Raw genomic sequence first — 6,939 nt, forward strand, 5'->3', positions numbered from 1 at the left:
ATTCTGTTCCTTGAATCCAGACGTACTCCCAGAAACGTCTTCATGCACTCTGGAGTCAAATCGGATTTCCGCCAATTTATGACCCAACCAAGTTCTTCCATCACTGAAATAGTTCGGTTCCTGTGGTCTGATAGAATTTCTGGCGTTCTTGCCACCAGGAGAAAGTCGTCGAGATAAGGGATTATTCTGATCCCTTGATTTCTTAGGAAAGCGACAATCTCCGATACCAGTTTTGTGAAGATACGAGGTGCTGAGGCAAGACCAAATGGAAGGCACTGAAACTGGAAGTGACAGGTCTCGGACGGCAGGACCACCGCAAACCTCAGAAGCCTCTGAGAAGAAGGGTGGACGGGAACCTGATAATAGGCACTCTTTAGATCTAGAGTGCACATCACAGCATTCTGATCTATTAGGAGTATTGCCGAACGGATGGATTCCATACGAAACCTCTTGTACCTCACCCAGGCATTTAGAGGTTTCAGATTTATTATAGTGCGAGATTCGCCGGACGGTTTCATTATGGAAAAAAGGGAGGAGTAATGACCCAAGCCTATTTCCGGAGATGGTACCGGAACTATGACCTCTGAGGAGAGCATTTCCATCAGGTCTGTCAACATGGGAGAGTCTCGCGGTACTACCGTAGGACTGATGAATCTGTCTGGTGGGGGGGAGTAGAGCTCTATACTGTAACCTTCTGAGATGGTCCGAAGGACCCACTGATTTTGAGTGATCCGAGCCCAATTGTGCGAAAATTGGCGGAGTCGACCCCCTATGAGACTGGCGTCATTGCGATTTAGATTTTGAGGAAGGGCTGAAGAAGAAACCTCTGTTTCTATTGCCCTGGCTACGGGAGCCCCTATAAGATCCTCTACTGGATCTGCCTCCTCGAAACTCAGACTGCCTTCTGAAGGGGAATCCTCTCCGAAAGGACTGGGGCTTCTTAGATTTCTCCTCTGGAAACCCCTTCTTTTTGTCGGAGGCTGACTCCAAAATGGTATCCAGGGAGGGTCCAAAAACCCTTTCACCTGAGAAGGGAATTGAACAAAGTTTAGATTTGGAAGCATTATCCCCTGACCAGGACCTTAGCCAGACCGCCCTCCTAGCCGCGTTAGATAAGGAACTGCATCTGGCCGAAAACCTGACTGACTCAGCAGTCATATCAGACAGATAAGCCGTGGCAGATTTCATCATAAGGAGGGAATTTATGATTTCAGATCTCGGGGTCTTATTGGATAGGTGTTCCTCCAATTGACCCATCCATAGATACATAGACCGAGCCACCGAAGTAGCCGCTATATTTGTTTTTATTAGAGCCGCAGAAGATTCCCAGGCTCTTTTTAACAATATGTCGGCTTTCCTATCCATAGGATCACGCAAGTTTGATGAGTCCTCAAAAGGTATGGCCGTTTTCTTGGCCACCTTTGCCACAGGAATGTCAATTTTGGGAACTTCGTCCCATAGTTTTATGTCCTCCGGCTCATAAGGTAGACGAGCCTTAAAGTCCTTGGATAACACCAGCCGGCGTTCTGCGTCTTTCCATTCTTCCAGAATCATGGCCTTAATGTGCTCGCTAACCGGAAATACTGTCTGCTGACGTGACATAAGTCCACCAAACATCAAGTCCTGCCTGGTTTGTGGTTTAGATGTCTCCTCTATTTGCATAGTGCATCGCACCGCCTGCACCAGATCATTTGTGTCTTCTGCCTGGAAGAGGTATTTTCTTTGGTAATCCTGGCTTCCTGACGGAAGCTCTCCCTCTTCCTCTGAGACGAAGTCCTCTGAGTTAGACTTGTCCTCAGAAGTAACCTCCTGTTCTCTTAAGTCCTGCTCCCGTCTGGCCCGCTTACGGGTGGGGATAGGACTGGATTTCTGCACCATGGTAGACAAAGAAGCTTGTACTTCTTCACGTATAAGGGATCTCATCTCAGCCAGCAATGTGGGTTGTTCGTCCCTTACGACCTTAGCTGTGCAGTCCCCACATAAAGATTTCCCATGGGAGTCCGGGAGCTTCATATTACAAAGGGGACATCTAACGGATTTCTTAATCTGAACAGGAGGACCCGCGGGGTTTCCCTTATCCTTAAATGACATAAGAAGGGATAAGCACTGGGGTGAGCCTGCTTCTGCATATAGATAGGGGAACTTGCGCCATGCGCACTTACCCCCTCCTCGGTTGGAGTACTTGCTTCCATGATGAGGGTAGCAGGTCCCCGCAGCTCTCAGCGCCAGATCAGGAGCGCTTCTGCCGCTGTGCGATTCACTGCACGCTTTCCCCCGCGCATACAGCGTTACCGGAAGTAGCGGTAACGAAATGCCGACGGACCGGAAGTGACGCGTTCTGACGACTTCCTGCCGGGAGACGCCGTTCTGGATACCATGCTGCCCAGGATGGCCGCGCACTGCGTGGATAGCGTCCGCAGCCGAGAGCCTCCCACCGGGAGGAGCGGCTGCCACCAGGAGCTTCGTCCACTCCTGGTCTTTGGAGCAGAGGGACCCCCCACCGGAGGGTTTCTGCCCTGAGCCTCTTGACAGGGGGAAGGGTATTGGCAAGCCGCACGATCCCCCTGAGCTCTGGCAAGTCCTGCGCAGCTTCTCACTCGTGCGTCCCTTCCTTGCAGGGACAGGAAAAACACTGAGGACTGTGGGTGGGACTTGGCCTTTTAAACTCGTGTGTTTCCTGTCCCAGCAAGGGGAGGAGGACGTCCTCCAGGGTGCTGTCAGGATGACGTCCTGGAAAAGTGAATTTATTTCAGTTCTTCAATACAAAAAGGGAAACTCATATTATATAGAGTCATTACAGAGTGATCAATTTCAAGTGTTTATTTCTGTTCATGTTGATGATTATGGCTTACAGCCAATGAGAACCCAAAAGTCATTATCTCAGTAAATTAGAATAATTAACATAAAACACGTGTAAAGGCTTCCTAAGTGTTTAGAAAGGTCCCTTAGTCTGTTTCCGTAGCTCCACAATCATTGGGAAGACTGCTGACCTGACATATCCAGAAGGCAGTCATTGACACAGTCCACAAGGAGGGTAAACCACACAAGGTCATTGCTAAAGAAGCCGGCTATTCACAGAGTGCTGTATCCAAGCATATTAATGGAAAGGGGAGTGGAAGGAAAAAGTGTGGTAGAAAAAGGTGCACAAGCAACCGGGATAACCGCAGCCTTAAAAGGAAGAGAAAGATGCGACACCAGATCCAACAATGTAGAGGAGCTGAAGGCTGCTATCAAAGCAACCTGGGCTTCCATAACCCCTCAGCAGTGCCACAGGCTGATCGCCTCCATGCCACGCCGCATTGATGCAGAAATTGATGCAAAAGGAGCCCGACCAAGTATTGAGTGTATTTAGTGAACATACATTTCAGTAGGCCAACATTTCAGATGTTAAAATCATTTTTCAAGCTGGTGTTATAAAGTATTCTAATTTACTGAGATAATGACTTTTGGGTTTTCATTGGCTGTAAGCCATAATCATCAACATTAACAGAAATAAACACGTGAAGATCACTGTTTGTAATGACTCTATATAATATAGGAGTTTCACTTTTTGTATTGAAGAACTGAAATTAACTTTTTGATATTCTAATTTAGTGAGAAGCACCTGTACAAAGATGGCAGCCATTTCCCCATTACAGACTATATCACATGCAGAATACAAGCTGCTGTTAGTGGCGGGAGGTTGGATCTTTGCATTTTCGGAAGCGGTGTATGGATTGCTTCTCTTTTCGTGACAGATGCACACTCCAGATATTGGGGGTCAGGGTACCACCTCAGAAGTGGTCCAGTCCATTTGCCGGCAGATTATTGTGAAAAATGACCGTGCAGTCACTGTTTGAGGTAAGGTGACGTTTTGTGAGGTTTGCCCTGTAATGTGTATATCGATTATGTCACTTTGACAGTACAATGGTTTTAATTAAAAGTAGCGCCCTTTTAGAGCGGTCTTCAGCACCCGGCACTGGGAAACAGCGCTAACAGTACAGCTGCTTCTCAGGTGCCAGGATGTGTGGTACTGATGCGGCACATGGTTGCCACAAGTATTGCACACGGACACAGATATGTCCGGTACCGGTAATATCAAGATGTGTGAAACCGGCCTAAAGAACAACTCTGTGCAGCTCGGAAGTTAGAGGGGTATTCTTATCGGGCACATTAACCTATTCCCGCTATGCAGTGTACTATTACATTGTACAGATTTTACAGTTCTTGTGGACTGGTGTAATAGTACGGCATGTTTAATAATACAATTATACATTCAATAAAGGCTTTTGTTGTAGGGAAGTAAATTTAAAAAAAAATAATAGAATTTTGGGGAAAAAATTATTTGAAAAAATATATTTATTAAATTTTAAGGTTGCTAATACACAAGTCCATTGACTTCAACCTATAATTTTAGAAAAGTTTTCACATATATCGAAGAAAAAAAAACCTCACTAAATGCAATAAGCTAAATAACAGATGATTGGTTTCATAGAGCATTCACTTGAGGACTTGCCAGTTTTTGCTCTTATTTTATTCCAACTACTCCCGACTATTCTGTTTTTGTTGTTTTTAAATCCGCCATATGCGTACAGAGATATGCACCTTCACATTAGTTTTCATCTTAAGAGTCTTTACTCGGGGGCGGTGGCTCGCAGGATCCTCAGGGGCGTGTCTTTAGGTCGCTGTACATTATCCTGAGAGCCACGCCCCCAAAGAACATAAAAAGGCGCAGATCTCTGGGCCCGTATTGTGGGTTCGGCCACTCTTGTGACAGACATTAAGGTTCCAGGATATCTTCCTTACGTGAGATGATATTGTGTGTTCCAGGTGCCATGGCCTCCTCCACCATTGCCGGTGCCTGCTCCTGTCACAGCCCTCAGCTCCTCTTAGCCGCAGTACATAGGTGTGAGATCTTCTGGTATACTCTCGGCACTTGCAATCCAGCGTTCTGTATTTGATGCCTACGGCAGCGTTCACACCAGCCTGTTTCCTGTCTGTGGGCAGCAGATCTCACACTGACCGATGTTCATCATCGCAGCATGCACTGTTCCTACAGCAAGCAGCCATCATTAGTCTGAGCTCAGCCTTCCATGGAGGTGCAGGCATCTGTATGTTCTTGGGTCATTGTGTGTACTCCGCTCTGACGTGTGTGAGCTTCATTTACTCTTGTGTTCCCAATTCAATAAAAGATTGATAAACCAGATTCTCGATCTTTTGTATATGGCTCCATGCTTCTGGAGTAGTAACGCCGTCCTGCAGCATTTTCCCACAATACTCAGAATATTTACTCCTTTGTAGAAACAGTGCCACTCTTGCTTGGTGACGATGTTTGGAATTGCAGGTCAGCCCCATTGTAGTTAGTGGAGTGGACCTTCAGTACAGGACACAACCCAACAACCAGGGACACATTTTTGTTTTTGGGGGACACATTTGAGCGGCCAGGTTCCAGATGACCACCACAGTCACGTTGCAGCCCTATCACAGGTGTCACGTGTCTTTAAAGAGAACCTGTCATCACGATTTAACCTGTAAAGGTATGGCCATAAGGGCTGTTATTATGATTTAATGGATACCTGTAGGGGAGAAATCTGTAGCCTGGTTCTTGTTTAATTCCCCTTAGAAGTTTTGGTACCATAGCCTCTTCGTACACCGGCCAGGACTGTCTGTAGGTTCTTCGGCTCTGCTATGACCTCTCCATGCTTTTGCACATTCATATCCCAACGTTCTCCAGCAAAATGGCGCATGCTCAGATTAACCTCCGGCGGTCTCCAGCAAAATAGTGTCAATGGTTACGCATGCGCAGATTGGGATCTTGGCTCAATGACGAGTTCTCGATCTGCGCAGGCGCCGCCATTCTGGTGGAGACCGTAAGGTTGATCTGAGCATGCTTTGCCTCCAGCACCATTTTGCTGAAGAACGCCAGGACATGAATGTGCGGAAGCACCGCACAAGGAAAGTTTAAAAAAGGAGGTTCGTACAAATGCGGAAGAGACACGGCCCAGCCGAAGACCCTGCCCACAATCCTGCCCCGCTGCACGAAGAGGCTATTGCATCAAACAGATTTTTCACTACAGGTATCCATTATGGCCAACCTTTACTTTAACAGGTTAAATCGTGATGACTGGTAATCTTGAATATACTTATCTGAAATACACCTTCAAACAGATCCCAGATTAAATGGTTCTGGAGGATACTGCATTGTGGGAGCTGTCTGACAATGTGTGTGTGCGCATGTGTATGTAGCAGAACTGTGTGCATGTACATATAGCAAGGCTATCAGTAGGAAATGGCCTTTAATAATTTCTGCTCTCTACACCTGGGTGCGTCGTATAATGCAAAAAAACTGGGCACATTAAGAGGCAGCCATGTTCCCACCTTTATCAGGACACAATGTGGCTGCCTCCTTGTCATACATCCAGCATTCCTCAGTAATGACCACCACATAATTAATTAACTTTTTGTATCAATTTAATAACATACACACATTTCATAGAATCCAAAACCAGCGTCGTATTACAACAGCTTTGTGAACCACGCCGACACTCAAACACGATGCAACCACCCTGGAAGTAAAAGGATTTATAGGTATCTAGGTTTCCGGAGACAGATCCACATATAACGGCCCGACCGCCGCACTGGGAGGAGGCGAATACTGGGGTCACCGATCACTGCGTGGTAACGTTGGCAGAGCCGCTCATCAGTCGTTAGTCACAGTTTATCCAGATATTGCTTCTAGTGGTCACTGAGGACTGGGCATCGTTATGGAAGTGTCCTCTACCTCACATGTAGACGTCTCTGGGTCTGTACACTACTGTGTGCCTGCTGGATGGATTATCTCATCCCGTCATAGTCTTTATTTGAGAGATCATAGGACCCGGACTCCTAACTACTGAAGTCTTTTAATTTTTTGATATTTTTAATTGCGTTTAAAAAGGTTCCCACCATGGATGACTGTCG

General features: G+C 46.5%; 1 long non-coding RNA gene across 1 annotated transcript; it reads left to right on the plus strand.

Moving 5' to 3' along the window:
* The first annotated feature begins 3,487 nt into the window (after positions 1–3,487).
* Positions 3,488–5,185, plus strand: LOC138662617 (uncharacterized). The gene is made up of 2 exons (XR_011318041.1): positions 3,488–3,840; positions 4,810–5,185. It is a non-coding gene; the product is annotated as an uncharacterized lncRNA (long non-coding RNA).
* Positions 5,186–6,939: the final 1,754 nt, after the last annotated feature.

Source organism: Ranitomeya imitator, chromosome 2 (assembly GCF_032444005.1).
Source record: "Ranitomeya imitator isolate aRanImi1 chromosome 2, aRanImi1.pri, whole genome shotgun sequence".
In the NCBI taxonomy this organism is placed as follows: Eukaryota; Metazoa; Chordata; class Amphibia; order Anura; family Dendrobatidae; genus Ranitomeya; species Ranitomeya imitator.